The 18,537-nt window shown below is 29.5% G+C and overlaps 1 protein-coding gene across 1 annotated transcript in view; it reads right to left on the bottom strand.

The window, feature by feature from the left end:
- LOC109603853 (uncharacterized) overlaps positions 1-18,537 on the bottom strand; it is a 96,862-nt gene that overhangs the window by 67,794 nt on the left and 10,531 nt on the right. The window contains exon 2 of the mRNA XM_049968219.1: positions 5,269-5,304. The gene's annotated coding sequence lies outside the window, so the exon portion shown is untranslated. The remainder of the gene's footprint in view (positions 1-5,268; positions 5,305-18,537) is intronic.

Below are 18,537 nucleotides of genomic sequence, written 5' to 3'. Positions count from 1 at the left end.
ATTACAAAAATGAGCACCCAATGTTTAAAATAAGAAATATGATTCAAATAAAACAATTAAATTATACTTTAATAGTATAACAGACACATTATAATACATAAATGAATATTACAAGAAACGTGATGATGATGGAACAAGGATGTAAAAGCTAAAAGTCACATTAAATTGACTCAAACTTCCTTAATGGGTTTTCATATTAAATTTCTTTAAAAGACTGGTGAAAAGTAATTTAAATAATAAATAGACTAATTTTGTTGATAGAATGTAAGATTCTGTTCTACAAAAATTTGGAAACACCGAATGAATTAATGATCTATAAATATTTACTTATCAGGTCCATGAAAATGTTTACGACCAGCAAAAATTTTGATGGCATTTAAATGGATTCCAGAAAAGTTTGGGGAGTTACGTCATGCTTTTTTAATTTATCTGAAAAGTAGCCCCCCATAAAAATAAGAAACGTAATTTGAAACTAAGGAATATGGTAAACAGATACGTTAAAATACATAAACGAATGTTACAGGAGACGTAATAATACAACAAACAGAAGTCGTATTAAATTAACTTCCAGTTTTTTAAGGCGTTTTCATATTTAATTACGTTAAAAGAACTGAGAGAAGTAACTAAAATAATAATTATTTAGTTAATAAAACAGAAAAATCTGCTCTACAAAAATTTGGAAAAGTTAATAGAAAACTAGGCCATACAAAAAATGATAGAGATGACTTTTTTATTGAGTAAAAAAAATAAAGAGTAACTTGAATAACAGACTAGATAGATAGAACAGAATATTCTGTCCTGGAAAAATTTAAAGAAAACGGAGCAATTTAATGATCTATAAATATTTATTATCAGACCTAAGAAAATGTTTACGACCAACAAAATTTTGATGTCATTTAAATGGATTCCAAGAAAGTGGTGAAGTACGTCATGTTTCCAAAACAACTCCAAACCAAAAATAAGGATATGAGTACAAATCAATAACTTTCGATTGAACACCCATGTTAATAAAAATAAAGATATTAATATCTTATATATTTTTTTAGTGTGCATAAATTTTTATCACTGCTTGCAGAAATAAGAATATCTATTCCGAGAAAGTTGTGAGGAAACATTAAATACTTATGTCAATAAACTTAACATATTACTCATCTTCTTGATAACTACAATGAGTCATTAAATAATAGGCTAGGTATGAAAAATGCACACTTGAATGTTTATTTTTAAACCATAATCAGTGATTACACATAATTCCAAACATTCCAATGCAACCTATCCTATTCTAAAATTGATTTTCGTAGCTCCATTCAAAGGACACGAAAGAAAGAACCAAGACCATACTATAAATAAACGGCCAATTTGTGATTCTTGCCGTACAACTTTGCAAATAAAAAGCGGTATTGACTTAATTCGGTGCATTTAATGTGCGTTCCAGGCGACAGTGTCAGAATTCCAACGATGATGTATTACAGATATGACGATTTGTATTTTTTGCATGCCACTTCCGCCCCGGGCTCCGTAAAGTTACCTGACCCAAACAACCAAATAATCTTGGTGGATATGAATCTTATCTGGAATGCTGCGGGAGCGAAACGTCTTAAGTATTTTGCACAAGAGACAATGTACAATTTTATTGCGAAGAATGGCCTTCGTTATCTTTTACCGTTTGCAATGCACGACGAAAAAATTCCTTAACACACTTGTCGAATTCCGGACAAGATTATCCAAATCGGTGAGTACATTTCCAATGGAATGTGCACTTCCTGTTGGGCACCAAAAACAGGTAGCCGCCAGCCGATGTAAATTTTATCGGCCGTTAGTTATTATTTATGGCAAAGTGACAAGGAGACAAACCGCTCATAATTTTAATAGAGACGGTTTTATTGCACGCCATTTAAACTCCGGGACAAATACGGTGGTGATATATGTGGGCATTTCACTGTTGCGGCGTCTTTAAGGTGCGAGGGCTTTGTGCATTATTTAGGTGCGATAAAAGGGCAGGCAAGGTGTGGCAACTGCACCATGATCTTAGCCACGTGAAATATGACTTACAATGCATGTGGTCGAAGATTCAGGATAAAATATTGATTAGTTTTATAGTTTGGGCACGTAAAAATCTGAAATCCAGGGCACATAAAACGGGATGAAACGACACCGAGTTGTAAATTGAAGAGCACGCCAATCGTAAAGTCGGGAGATAAATGTCAATCTGGGAAATCTATTCGTAACGTACGTGTCAACGTCACAACTGGTAATGTCGAAGTAGAACTATGTCACCGAAAAGAATCATCCTAATAACATTAATTTACGTTAGTTTTTCTTTTGGCGAGGACACCTGCGGGTTCGCCATACTGACACAATCGCAGGGCGTCATAGACTTTTATTCGCAAGAGCCGAGCAACAAAACGTGCACCTGGATCATACTCGTGCCGTACGATATGATCACCACCATTAGAATACTGCAGACCAACGTGAAAATCGCCTTCGACTACAACAAGTCGACGAAATACGTAACGAAACCGGGTCTGCTCTCCATCAGATCCACAAGAATAAGGATCACACTCAAGGAGGATCGCATTGTGCACATGCACATACAGTTTACCGTACGAAGCACGACCATATGTCCGAATTCTGACTTCATCTGCCTCGATCAGCAGGACTGCTTCAACAAGAGTCACGTCTGCGACAACGCGTTCCAGTGCGCCGACCACTCGGACGAACTAAACTGCCGGGACTGCTTCGGCATCAGGGCCCCCTGCGACCTGGACTCGGCGATGTGTTTCAATTTGTTGACTGAGAGGTGCAACGGAGAGAACAACTGTCTGACGGGCGTGGACGAGGAAAGGTGCACCGAAGACATGTGCGCCTCCAAGGAGACGTTCCTATGCGAAAACGGACGGTGCATCAAGCAGTTTTTGATCAATAACGGCAAGGATGATTGCGGCGATTTGTCGGACGAGCCCCGGAGGGATCTGATAGTCTCCAAGTCCACTTTGATCGTGATCACTTGCGTCCTGTTCGTGATTCTGTTCCTCACGCTCGTGACGCGATGGTATTTGAAGAGGGACCACTTGCACCGACTGTTCAGGCAACCTCCGGACTTTCCTCTTCCGCCGTTCCACGGGCCCGGTGACAGGGGGTTCTCTGACTCGGACTACAGATCTGGGGGTGACATATTCGAGGCTTATATGCAGTGCCGGTTTCAAATAGACCAAGAGTCCCGTAGGCAACGAACAACGGAAGGGCAGAAGAAAACCAAACCGTTGATCATGCCCTTGTCGATGCTGGGGGACACGGACCAAGCGTGCCTGGCAGGTCTGGGAGTGCCTGAGAAGGTCTACACTAGTGTCACCAAGGCTAATCTCGAGCTGATTGACGACAAGGTCGTTCACGAGAGCAAGCAGAAAGAGGCCGGTGACGTTTCACCCGAGAACCTTGAGAAAAAGGTGTCCGGAATAGGTATGGAGGACGGCTGGAGGAAATCGGAGGACTTGAAGAGGAGGTACGCGCACATTTTGGGAGACGTTGGGCTCACCGACGACAACGCACCGGGCAAGAAGCTGAAGAGGAAACAGAGGAAGAGGAGACAATGTGACGAGATGCAGGTGGAGTTTTTGTTCACGAATAAACTGTCGTCTGAAAGTTTTTGGAAGGGAAGTTCGCACGGCGGGTGCAGCGAGTTGGGTGACCCGTGGGATGTTCATTGCAGGGAGAGAGGCAAATCTGATTTGGCAGCGGTGGTTAATAACAAGGTGGACATGAAATTGATGCGATCAGACACACCCGGCGAAAGCACGTTGAGTAGTCACAATTCCTTGAGGAGCGAACCCCAATCTAAGTGCCAAGACAAAATTACACCTGTGAATACAACAAAAACGGTTCCGAATATAGTGAAATCACGAGAAATAAGAGTGGTTCCGCAGTCATTGTTGGAAAGAGGGTCAAAAGAAAACATTATCCGAGACTCCAAAATTGAATTAAACGAAACTAGTGATGCCAATGAAATAGTTTCTAAATCAACGGAAGTCGAAATTTCTAATAAGCGTGTTATCAAGGTGGCAAAACGAAGAACGACGAAAATAAGGACAATTTCCAAAACATCATTTTTTCCAAGTTTATCTAGAAAAACCTCAATTTCCTGGCTTTTGCCAAGAAAGCCAATGTGTTCTGCGAAAGAACTAAAAAGGGCCAGTACTTCTAAAATGATGAAAAATAAAAAGGGCAGTGATAATTAAAAATGTGGATAATTTAATATATTGAGGAAATAAATTTGCACTAATAATTAAAATAAATTATTGTCAGAAGTTAAAATGAAAAATACTACAGACATAAAAACAATATTACAGAATACCTAAATTCTAAATTGACTCAATATAATTATTTTGATAACAGATGATTATTACATATTTGATCAATCAGATTTGTAGCCACAAATACTTAGGAATCTGATGCAACTTTGACGTTTGATTTTATAAATATCTATTGCAATCATTTTCCTGGTTCACTACTCATTACTTGAATCTTGATCAAACAGATTTGTAGCCACAAATACTTAGGAATCTGATGCAACTTTGGCGTTTGATTTTTTTAAATTATTGCAATCATTTTCCTGGTTAACTCATTACTTGAAAGCTCATTATTAACGAACATATGTACAACCATAAATATCTCGTAACGTACCGTAGCATGGTATTTTTCAATTATGCGAAACCTAACAACACGTACACTGTTAGTTTACACTGAAAATAAACAACAGTAATTAAGCCCTCGTCTATATTTTAATTAAAGCCATCATCCACGGTCTTCGCAACGATGGTGAATAGTAACAAGTGTTCATTAAGACGGGCGCTATTTTACATATTAGATCTACGCATTTTCTCATTACAGAAGTGCGAAAATTTCACGGCGCTCCAGATTGATAGCATCTTCGCATCGTTCTTATTTTATTGGACCGTGTTCAACTCATTCGGGAATTTGATGCGTGCATTGTAATTAGGGCCCCAACGTTTTTCCTTCGAGGTAACAATACGGAGAAATAATGATATGTTTGTGGATGTTTTACTGTTGTTGGTGAATATAAAAAATGGGAGGTAACATCCCCGACATTGTAAGATGGATAGAAATTAATAAACCCGACAAAGCAGTTTTGTGAGTTCGTTCTGTTATTCCCTTGATGTATTCTCAGCTGTCTGACGAGCACGTGTGACGTTATTGGTGTCGTGGATTACACCATGAAATTCAGCACAACGAAATTGGAGTGGCACTCACCTCTTGTATTTTATTTGAAATGTTCAGTAAGTTATCCTGGAACAAACAAAAAGCAAAAGTTAATACAGAACTGCCAATTAAAGTGGGAGGTTTTATTGACGCGACTTTCGAGAAGATGAACCATAAAATGATTTAAGTGCGTCTCCCTTCGGAGAAACGTAATTAAAGACGATTTTATCCATCCCAACTTCCCAATCGGTTCGAAAGTAACCTTATTAACTGCGGATGTTAAAAACTTAATCAACACAATTCCGGTTCTCGTTGTCCCGACCGTCATAAAACGGAGAGAAAGAGGTGACGTAGCTACCGCCAGAGTTCCAAGGCCGATGAGGATGGCCGCGGATCCCGGAGTGGCTTCTTTATAAGCGTGGCTTGCGCAATTTATACCCGTTTGATTTGTATCGGCCGTTTCGTAATAACCAACAAATTACCCCCGTACGGTACGACGGAATGAAAAATCCACAGCGATCACGATCGACCTTAAATGTCGGAACATCTGCTCGCTTAAACGCAGACAATGCACTTTCCGCATCCACACAGGTAAATTATTCGCCATTAACGATGATTTTGTTTGTGCCCCCCATACGGACGCGTTCTTGGGATGGCGTACGTTTTAATGGGTCTTTAAACGTGGCCAATTAAGGCGCAATGAGAAACTGTTAATTGGTGTGTTAGATGCATGTGGCTTTTGTTTACCTAGTTTTCGCTGCGTTAACACTAAATTATTGGTACTTTGCACGCTGACATCGTATTTCGTAACATATATTTTTTTCTGTTCAAAAATGATGTGTCAAGTATCCGGAGATATTTCTTCTAATTGTGTCAAAAATCTTATAAATAAAAGGATATCTCTATATCTTAGTTGAAACACAGATATTACTAAAATGAAATAGTTTCCCCATTTATCAAATTTAATGGGAACAATTGACAAATCTAAAAAAAACAACCTGTACAATTCGTTTTTTGAAAAGAGGTCTGCTTTTCACCCTCTCCTCTTTAATTAGGAACATTATAAAGGTAGATAAATCCAAGAAGTATTAAATATTTAATTTTTAAAAAGATTCCGGAGATATTTCTTCTAATTGTGTCAAAAATTTTATAATTAAACAGATATCTCTATATCTTAATTGAAACACAGATATTACTACATATTATTAATTCCAAAATGGAATAGTTTCCCCATTTACCAAATTTAATGGGAACAATTGACAGAATCTAAAAAAAACAACCTGTACAATTCGTTTTTTTTGTGTTAAGTAAAGACGTTTGCTTTTCACCCTCTCCTCTTTAATTAGGAACATTATAAAGGTAGATAAATTCAAGAAGTATTAAATATTTAATTTTTAAAAAGTTTCCGGAGATTTTTCTTCTAAATGTGTCAAAAATCTTATAATTAAAAGGATATCTTTATATCTTAGTTGAAACACAGATATTACTACATATTATTAATTCTAAAATGGAATAGTTTATCCATTTACCAAATTTAATGGGAACAATTGACAGAATCTAAAAAAAACAACCTGTACAATTCGTTTTTTTTGTGTTAAGTAAAGACGTTTGCTTTTCACCCTCTCCTCTTTAATTAGGAACATTATAAAGGTAGATAAATCCAAGAAGTATTAAATATTTAATTTTTAAAAAGTTTCCGGAGATATTTCTTCTAATTGTGTCAAAAATCTTATAATTAAAAAGATATCTCTATATCTTAGTTGAAACACAGATATTACTACATATTATTAATTCCAAAATGGAATAGTTTTCCCATTTATCAAATTAATGGGAACAATAATTTTTAAATAGTTTCCCTAAAATTTTTGGCACTATTTATAGTTTTTGACATAAAATAATATTGTTTTATAATATAAATTGTTGATAATCTAATTTATTAAAGGTTCGATAATTATTAATTTTGTAAATATGACATAACAGGGATAATGAAATACATATTATACAGGGTGACTTATGCATTAGAAGTTTATATATATAAATATATATATATTATATATAAGTATATATTTAAATTTAAAACAACAATAACCAATTTTCAATGGCACATCATGTATGTATGTAAGCATAATTAAATTTCAATTTAGGCACATTTAGAATGGTATAATGGTAATTTTCTGAATATTTATATTTGTACAATAATTTTGATTTTAAAATGAATTCAGTTCATTATTATTTATTTATATTTTTAACTAAATTGTTATGAGTTAATAAAATAATATTTTAAATAAATAAATACAATATTTAGATATAATAAAATACATAATTTGTTAATTGATACAAAAGATAATTATCATATTTTGTTTTGAAAATTAAAATCAAAGTTCATGAAATATAATATATATATAATTTTATATATTTTATACAATATAAATATTATATAGTTTAGTTTCCTGAAAAATGACATTTTATTTATTTTATTAAAACTTTAATTACTCATAAATCAATTTATATAGAAAAAAATTAATGAAATTAAATGTATTTTATAAATTACAAATAAAAAAAAATAATTTCAAAATTGTTTTGTAACAGAACAGGAACCATCAAATTTTCGTCAGTATATTTAATATTGAATTGTTGAGAAAGAAAAGAATGAGAAGATTTATTATTTTTTTGACAGTTATGTTTCTGTCAAATTAAATTTCAGATAATTCATCAACTTTGGAGAGACTGAATATGTCATATTCATCATCACTTATATCTGGTTTATTGGAAAGACTGCATAAAAAGAAATTTTGTGTTTGAACTTGTTTTACCCTCTTAATGCCGACTAACAATTTTTATTCATTCGTTAATTGAACACAATGCCTATTCAAATTAAGCTAAAATATACAAAATATGTAATTAATTTATAAGTTATAATTGGGGAACATCTGACAAACGCCACATGTTTAGTAACAGAAAATGAATCATCAAATTTACAGAGATACCACTTTAATATTGAATTGAGAAAACAATGAGAAGGTTATTTGATATTTTTTAAGGTTTATATTCCTGTAAAATTATGTTTCAGGTAATTTATTAACTTTGGAAGGACTGAAAATGTGTCATATTCATCATCAGGTCTATTGTAAAAGCTGCATAAAAAGAAATTTAGTGTTCACACATGTTTTACCCTCTTAAAGCTGATTAACATTTCTATTCGTTCTTCAGTTGGATACAATACACATCTAAATTAGGCTAAAAATATATAAAATATATAATGAATGTATATGTTATAATTGGACAAACGCCGTGTTTACTAACAGAAATTTACAGGAGCACACTTAATAGAATAATTCGATCAACATTTGAGTTTGATTCGCAAACACAACCGAGTTTGATTTAGGAACGGGGCCCGCGGGACCGTAATAACTCCCAGATTTGCTCCAATTACGTGAAACGATCGGGCCGAAACTTCCAACGAACCACATAAATTAACCATTCAAATTTAATTCGAACGCCACGTCGTTCGCGGTTCGACAGGTTGTTTAATCAAAGACATACAAGGCGGAAATTACAATTTGGATATAAATATAGGCAAAGTGGTCTTTTATTATTCTCGTGCGCCGTTCAGAAATTAATAACTTCCTTCGTAGCGACGGGCGAGCTGAATCGACAATAAGCCAGCACACCTGGACTTGCACACAGCAACAAGTGACGGGCCGATTGGTGAAAATTTAATCTGTTTCGAAACGAAGACGCCAGGTGCTGCGTGCCATCCGTAAAATTCTGCACAATTCACCTCGCCACCATCACTTTACGAATGTCCATCGTGGAGCTTTCGAAACTGAAAGTTTATTAATAGGGAAACAACCGACTGGTGTTGTAATTAATAGGGAGATGTAAAAAGTGATAACACACCCCGTGGATGTGTTCCACCGAGGAATTTAATGCCATATTTCATGTTAATGGTGGCATTAATCTCCGAGCCTCAATCTACATAAATTAGCCACGGCCAAAGTTTGAGCTAGATCCGTATCAATGTGCAGATGCCGTTGTTCGGGGTGGCTCCTCGTCCTGTAATTGATTTCCTTTCGCCCGCGTACGTGATGCTGCAACAAATCCGCCCGGGATTCATACCAACAGTCCGGAGCCCGACCTGTCGCGTAAAAAAAATGACTATGACCCGTTCGTGCCCTTGCACTCGTCGCACTATCTATTCTGCATCCGCGACCTCCGCGGTGTATTTTTAGAGGCGGCGGCGCTGGCACAATGGACTTAACATTGTCTATGCATCACAAGTGATCCGTTTTATAAATTAACCGGGGAATTGGTGGTCGACGACTCCTGATCGAGTCCAGAGTCGGCCTGACAGACACATGTGTTCAACATGTGACACTTGGCAGAAGCCTCTCTCTCGCTCCACTCTGCACACTGCAGGCTTCGACACCGACGTACGTTGCCAACTTTACTGGTTCGTGTGTTTGCTAAACAAAGAGTTGCTTCACCTCAATGGATCGTACATAAATTTTGAACGTGCCGGAAAATTTTCGTGCACTGAATACCTTATTTTGCTCATTTTGTCCGACGGGCAATTTGGCTACGGCAATTAAAAATTGATGGTCCCTCCTGGTAAATCCTTCTAAATTAATATTAAACTTATAACTATTCCCTGAGAAACTATACCTTGGACACATTTGATTTAATATTTATTTTAACCACAGAATGTCTGCCTTAAAGGGGTCACTTTAGTGTATATTTACTATAGAGCTGTTGAGGAGGAAACTTTTCGTATGTGACTTGTTGTATTTTTGATAAATTATCCACATGCTAAATCAAATACAAATATACACGACGTCCAATTGTATTATACATAAATATAAAAAGCATGGAGCTGTTTCGTTTTTGTAATGTTTTATTACTGAAGGGGCTTTTGATTAAAAATGTAAAATATGCAACATTTAAATTATTAATTATGGAAAATATTCACTAAATTTTAGCCTAAAATTATGATTTTTATTTATTAATTTCATGTTATACTCAAACATTTTGTTTATATGTATTATTTATTTATGGTATGTTCCTATTTTTTCTTATTTATGAATTTGAAAAAGAAGAAGTTTTACTGGAAATGTTAATTAGGTAAGTTTTTTTTTCTTTTGTACACATTGTTTATTTGTCCTTTAAAGACCCTCTTCAGGAAGTCAATGTTCATAATTCAAATAATTTAAACAAATATATAAATAAATAAATAGTATTTGTAAATTAAACGAATACATTCTGATTGGGTGGGACTTAGTTGACAGAGCATCATTATCATCAGTCATACTTAAATTTTAATATTTATATTATTTATTTATATTTATTATTTATTTAAAAATAAATATTTAATGTTCATGACACATTTCGATAAAGTGTGCAAATAATAATATTCTTTTTGGTTTCATATTAAATTCAAATATTTCGTATTTTTTATATATTTTTGGAGTTATTCAAATGAATATTGAATATGAAAATCATATAGTTTTTTATCTGGATTACTCTCTTAAAAAGTAATATCAAATTTGTTTTACGGTATAGTTAATTTGAGGTAAAAGATGAGCCTTTTCGTTAGAATGGTAAGTAAATTATGAATCCAACGGTGCCCAATTCGTTTCGATAGAAAGAAGAATACAAATTTAACACAAATTTTGACCATTTTCGGTTATATGTATAATTCTTTTCAACAACAAATAGTTCCATCATTTTAAATTTTATATTTTTAATAATTAATTTATTTAATTACAAGCATTTCAAGATCTAGTTGTTAATATCATATAAGAAATGAATATCTAATGAATGAAAAATATAATAATTTAGCAATAAACTTAAATATTCGTTTATTTTCTTCCCCATATACTATTTGGTAAAAAAGATACGTTAAAAACATTAGAATTTAGGACTATATGACAATTAAATTCTAATGATGAATATCTTATTTATAATATTTTACCCATTAATTAATGTAACAACAATATTTAAAAGTATCTATAAGCATTAAAAATTAGTACTTAATAAATATTAAACTATTGTGGTGTTCCTTATGATCTCCTAAAATATTATAATATACCATTTTATATTTAAATCAATTTAGAAGAATTATTAGAAATTATGACTTAACTAACTGTAGATTATCTCACTTTTCCTATTTTATCCAATTCTCACTGCAACAGTATTTGAAAGTAAGTGTTTGTATATCATAAAAGCTTCATAAAAAATTGTACATGAAATCCAACTGAAACACAGCTTTTAAAATGTTTGTGTTGTGTTACGTTTGTAACTGAATAGGGCTTTCGATTGAAAACATATTTGAATCATTTATTGTTGAAAAAATTCACTCAAATGACGATAGTGACAATATTGACATGAAATTTGAACGTTTTACAGCTTTTTCAAATATTTAAATTTGTAAATCATTGTGATCTCTTCAAAATAATGGTGTTTTGAATTGGATGAGCCTGTTTTACACTAACTATAATATTGATTTCAACAACTGTTTAAAAGGAATGACAAAGTGGTACATTAAATCTTTAATTACTATAAAAAATAGAAATATTCCTAACATATATTTTTGGTTATTTATTATATTATATACTTTAATACACTCTTATAACATCATAAATATTTGAAATGAGGGGCACACTTGATATTTGATGTTTGTGAAACATTTTGAGGTTTATTTTAGTTTTTTAAGGTAACACAGATGAAAATAAAAATCATATTGTTTTATATTTGGAACATACACTTGAAAATAATGTTAAATTTGTGCTTTACGGTTTATCATTTTTTCCAGTATGAAAATAAATGGTAAGTGTATTAGAGATTAATAATGGAAAGATGAATAAATTATGCATCCAACATTGAACAATTCGTTATGAAAGGAAGAAAAATAACTGAGTTACAGCTGTGGAAAGTACAGTTTTAATGCAATTTTTGAACATTTTCAGTAACTTTCACCATTTGAGTATTTTCTTTTTTCAACAATACATAATATTAATATATAAATTTTTCATGTTTAATCCGTTAATTTATCAATTACAAGCATTATTGGTAAATTATGCGTTGAAAACATTGGAAATTAGAACGTAATTTCCATCTTCTAACTAAGTATTATAAGTGAAGTAACAGTATGTAATAGTAGATGTTACTTAATACCTCCTAAATTATATATAACACTGTTAGGTAGCAAGGCTAAGATTATTTTGAGACAGTATTTTGAACACATTAAAAACGTTATAAATTTTAATAAAATCTTCGTTGTTCCACTGATTTCAACGTGTTAAAATTCTTTAAAGGTCTGTCCACAAAATTAAACTTAATCAACACAATGTGCACACAAAAGTCCCCCTTGTTCATGTGTCAGAGATGGTCAGTGATAAAATGCCACAATAAAACCACACAATCATATCTCCGGCCTTTTTCATATAAATATCATTTATCTCTGTGCACATTCCAGAAAACGCTTTATTAAAACGCACAAACTGCAGCGTACATTTATCGCATTATTCGAGATAATAAAACGGGTCGGACGGTGAAAATGCGACAGCGAAAATTATTAAATATTTCGTCCTAATATTAATATTTTTAAACTATATGTGGAAGACGTGTGGAAGATGAAGTAATTGCCTCTTAATGTTTTTGCACCTCCGTAAGAAAATCGGCGAAAGGATCGGCCGTTTTAAAACTCTCGAATCTTGAATAATTAATGGCGAAACGGCGCCATTTACATGTTGATTTAGCGAACGTCCCCAAGAACCCCGAAACGGTAGGAAGTGCGTCCGAACGACGAGGCATTTCGTACGTCATAAAAGCGGCCAAACGCCGTCAGAATACCTAAGCAGTTTGTCCATTAAAACTGCCGCGTGTTTGTCCCGGGCTGCGCTTATGCAGGCCCCGCGGGCAAATATTTACACAAAACCATTATCGCCTCAAGAGATTGCACCTTAAACTTAACCCGAGCCGCCGAGATTAGCGCCATTAAAGTCTTTGTTTTGACAACAGCTTAAGGCACTTTTATACACCAATTTTATATGAAATTTGACAATAATCTGTATTTTTTCTATATATTTTTTATGGTAAATTAGCCATCATTTGCATTATACATACTTATATAAAATAATTATATAAAATTATTTATATTATTTAACTTTTATTGAAATTTCCATATCTTTTAAATTTTTTATTAAATTTCTTTTTAAATATTATATAATTATTTATTTTATATCTTTTGGAGGGTTTAAATATTTTTCCTCGTTTAAAGTTCACATTAAAAATATAATTTAAATTATAGAGGTTAATATTTATTAAATAAATTGTATATTTTTATTATTAATTACTAATTTCTTTAAACATTGCATTAAATAACAATTTTAAACTAAATATTTCGAAACTTCTAGTTTCAACTTTTAAAGTTTTATTTTGTAAGGAATTTTAAATTACTAAAATTATTATTAAACTATTATAACTAAGATCTTTAAAAAAGATTTTTTGTTGTATTCATTTAAAATTATTAACGAATTATTAAAATTAATGAACTGATTTAAAAAATATTTTATTTAATTATTTTTTTTTTTTTTCAAAATTACAAATACCTCATTATTTGCCATTTTTGAGGAATTGAAGTTTTTTTGAAAAGTTCAATTTAATATTCAAATTTATAATATTAGTTACCTTTTATTTAATAATTAGTTTTATATTTCCAAATATTTTCCATTATTTATCTTTTTACTAATTTTAATAATTTTCTTTTATAAAGATTTATCTTAAAAATCTATTTAAATATATTATTTTTAAACGTTTCAATAATTATTTTGAGGATTTTCATAAATTTGCAATTATTAAATTTTTTTTAGTATTAAGAGATATTTATTTCACATAAAATAACAGTTTTAATTTTAAAATTTGAATCCTATGATAAATGTAGTAATTTGCAATATAATTTATTCACTCTTTTAAGTGTTACTTATTTTTTATTACTTGATTTTATTATTATTTGTCAATTTAAGGATTCTAATTATCCACTTGCATTAAAAATTCCTTCAAAAATTTAATTTGGAGTATATATGATATAAAAACAAAAAATAAAATTTTTCAATAATTATTTTTTTCTATATTGTTCTAGAATATTTTTGTTTATAACATTGGAATAATATTTTTTATATTTTTCAAGTTAACTTTTCCATTATTTACATTACCTATTTACATAATACAAATAAACCTAAATATTTATAATACACACATTTGTTTATCATTAGATTAAGTATTTTAATGGCTTTCCCACAATAAAATATTAACAAAATATTCTTGAATAACCATTTTTACAATTTTTATTAACTTCATAAAATTGTAAACCTAAATAATTATTTTTTTTTTTTTTAATTTTATTAAATTGTCTATTATTTATATTACATATTAAATACATAAATCTTTTGAAGTAATTTTAAAGTAATATTAATATTTCTTTACCTTGTTTAAAGTTTTGTCAAAACCACACCATGTTTTTTTATTTACAATTTAGAATAAAAATTATAAAATTAATTGACTTTTAAACCACTTTCTTCATCTAAATAATCAGAATATTTTTCATTAATTGTCATTTTAATAGTTTTAATGATTTTCATACATTAAGAATACTCTGAAAAATCTAATTCAATGTGTAGAAATATTTTATATTATCTTTTAATGGAAAATATTTATTACACACACAAAATAACGATTTTTTAAATAGGCATTTGTGGCCAAGAATTACCCTAAAAAAAAGTAATAGAAAATTCCATATCTTAAATTTTTAAACCAGTGTTATTAATATATTTTCTGGGGTACGTTAGAACACTTGAATATATGTTACATTTTATGAGGGTGCATAAATCTATTTCCCCATCCCATTTATTTCATATTATCCTCGATTTATGGATGACTAAGACAAACTTTATTTGACAGATACAAATACCATGCATTTTATAAAATTAATGTTAATGCTGGAAGAAAAATTGGCAACATGTATGAATTTATCTTAAACCATTTCCAAGCCCATGTTGATTAAAGCACCATGAGTAGTCATCGATAGGAAATTTTACAATATCGGACTGTTGTTTACAGTATTAATGTTCAAACAAATGAATCATGACACTTGCTGATACAAGCAGAAAAACGATTCGAGTAACGACCGTACATTAATAACAACATTAGCAAAACGGATAGAAAATTAACTGTTCCTAAACCGTTGATTTAGTGCCTTCTTCGTAAACCAACCCGAAATTAAAACGGGACAGTGAAGCTCGCAACACATGACTTTTAGCATAAACATTTGGTCGAACTTCGTCGACACATGTGTTTCGCAGAACGAAAACACACAGTCCGTAACCGGATCCGTCGATATCTCGCCAATTATGTAACGACAAATTTCAGTCGATCCTCATATCGTGTGACAAGTTCGGGTGATTGAAAATAAAACAGAGAGCACGGAAGTCGAAAACGGCGGCTAAGTAAAATACCGCGTAAGACCTAGGTCGGTGAATCACCGGAACTTCCGGTCAACTTGTCCCCCCCCCAATGGTAAACGAGCCGTTAGTTCCAACGTCGGCCGGTGTGCAAAATGCGAGGGATGAGATTGCGTCCGGGCGATGTTTATATGTCCGGGGCACGACCGCGCTTATTGCGGCCGCTAACACCCCTTTCGGGGTCAGCAAACTTGCATAAAAATAAATGGGAAGTGTTTATTGCGTCCGTTGCACGGTTTAAGTTTCAGACAATGTTGTTTGAATCTTTGTATATTTTGTACATATTCAGATAATATGTTTGAATTAGCCATAATTAATTTTGAATAGAAAAAAATTCTTCTTACAGTTATATTTTAATGGGGTAGACAAGTTCTGCTAGTAGCACTCTTGTTTTATTTCTTTTAATACATTTTAAATTATTTTTAATATTTCAGACAGTATTAAAAAATTCCAGAAAAAGTATTAAGTAAAAAAAGATTTTTCATTATTTTATTCTATTATTTAATTTAATTATTTAAAAGATAGTTCTTATTTGATTTAATATGATAAATTTTACAATAATTCCTTTCATTTTTGTTTAATATTATTTTGTTTTAAAAAGTATATGTTTACAAATTATTTTTGTTCAAAATAGTTTTTATCATTTTATGGGTTTCAATTATTTTTCTTTGGTAATTTCAGATTCAATAACTCTGTCAATATTCAAAATTTTAGATACTAATATTTAAAAATTTAATTTTACTAAATGAAATAATAAACAGTAAAAAAGTATTAAGTAAAAAGATTTTTAAGCATTATTTTAACAATCTACTGAATTTTAATTATTTATCACATTACATACATTACAAATTTGGTATATATTATTACTTTAAATATTTTTAATGTTTAAAAAATATTAAAATTATGTTTCTATTTAGAAATATTTAATTATTTATTAAACTGTATCAATAATTTTAAAAATTACTAGATAAAATCATAAATAATAAAAAATTATTGAATTTCTTAAAAGTTTTTATTATTTTTCTAAATTAAAATGTCTTGTAAAATCTTATTTAGAATATTAAATACTACTCTAAATATTTATAATGTTTAAAAAAATTTAAAATTATTTTTCTATTTAAAAATATTTAATTTTTTATTAAACTTCAATAATAATTTTAAAAATTACTATATAAAATCATAAATAGTAAAAAATTATTCAATTTTTTAAGAATTTTTAGTATTTTTCTAAACAAAAGTTCTTGTAAAAACTTATTTAAAATATTAAGATTTAAAACATTTTAAAAAAATCTCTGTTATTACTTTAAATATTTTTAATGTTTAAACAAAATTAAAATTATTTTTCTATCTAGAAATATTTAATTATTTTAATACACTGTAACAATAATTTTAAAAATTACTGAATGAAAATCATAAACAATAAAAATTTATTGAATTTCTTAAAAGATTTTATTATTTTTCTAAATTAAAATTTCTTGTAAAAACTTATTTAGAATATTAAGACTTAAAATATTTTAATGAAATCTCCGTTATTACTTCAAATATTTGTAATGTTTCAAAGATTTTAAAATTATTTTTCTATCTAAAAATATTTAATTTTTTATTAAACCTCAATAATAATTTTAAAAATGACTAGATAAAATCATAAACAATAAAAATTTATTGAATTTATTAAAAGATATTATTTTCCTAAATTAAAATTTCTTGTAAAAACTTATTTAGAATATTAAGATTTAAAATAAATCTCTGTTATTACTTTAAATATTGTAATGTTTCAAAGATTTTAAAATTATTTTTCTATCTAAAAATATTTAATATTTTATTAAACTACAATAATAATTTTAAAAATTACATTAATTAAATAATAAAAAATTATTCAATTTCTTAAGAGATTTGAGTATTTTCCTAAAGTAAAAAAAAGTTCTTGTAAAAACTTATTTAGAATATTAAAATTTAAAACGTTTAAATTAAATTTCTCTTATTATTTTAAATATTTTTAATGTTAAAATTATTTTTCTATCTAGAAATATTTAATTATTTATTAAACTGTAACAATAAGATTAAAAATTATTCGATAAAATGATAAACAATTCAAATTTTGCATTAAATAACAATTTTAAACTAAATATTTCCAAACTTCCAGTTGACATTTTTTCAGTTTTTAAAATTTTTATTTTGTAAGGAATTTTAAATTACTAAAATTATTTTAAAACTATTATAACTAAAACCTTAAAAAATACAACATTTTTTGTTGTATTCATTTAATATTATGAAAGAATTATTAAAATTAATGAACTGATTTAAAAATTATTTTTTTTGAGTTCAATTTAATATTCAAATTTATAAAATTATTTACCTTTTATTAATAATTAGTTTTATTTTTCCAAATATTTTCCATTATTTACCATTTTACGAATTTTAATAATTTTCTTTTATAAAGATTCCTCGTTTCAATAATTATCTCTCTTACTCTAAATATTTGTAATGTTTCAAAGAATTTAAAATTATTTTTCTATCTAAAAATATTCAATATTTTATTAAACTACAATAATTATTTTAAAAATTACATCAATTGAATAATAAAAAATTATTCAATTTCTTAAGAGTTTTGAGTATTTTGCTAAATTAAAAGTTCTTGTAAAAACTTATTTAGAATATTAAAATTTAGAACATTTTAAGTAAAACTCTGTTATTATTTTAAATATTTTTAATATTAAAATTATTTTTCTATCTAGAAATAATTTAATTATTTATTAAACTGTAATAATAAGTTTAAAAATTATTAGATAAAATAATAAAAAAT

Source organism: Aethina tumida, chromosome 5 (assembly GCF_024364675.1).
Source record: "Aethina tumida isolate Nest 87 chromosome 5, icAetTumi1.1, whole genome shotgun sequence".
Classification (NCBI taxonomy): domain Eukaryota; kingdom Metazoa; phylum Arthropoda; class Insecta; order Coleoptera; family Nitidulidae; genus Aethina; species Aethina tumida.
Note: the sequence above shows the minus strand (reverse complement) of the source record. Positions and strands in the feature narration are given on the sequence as shown.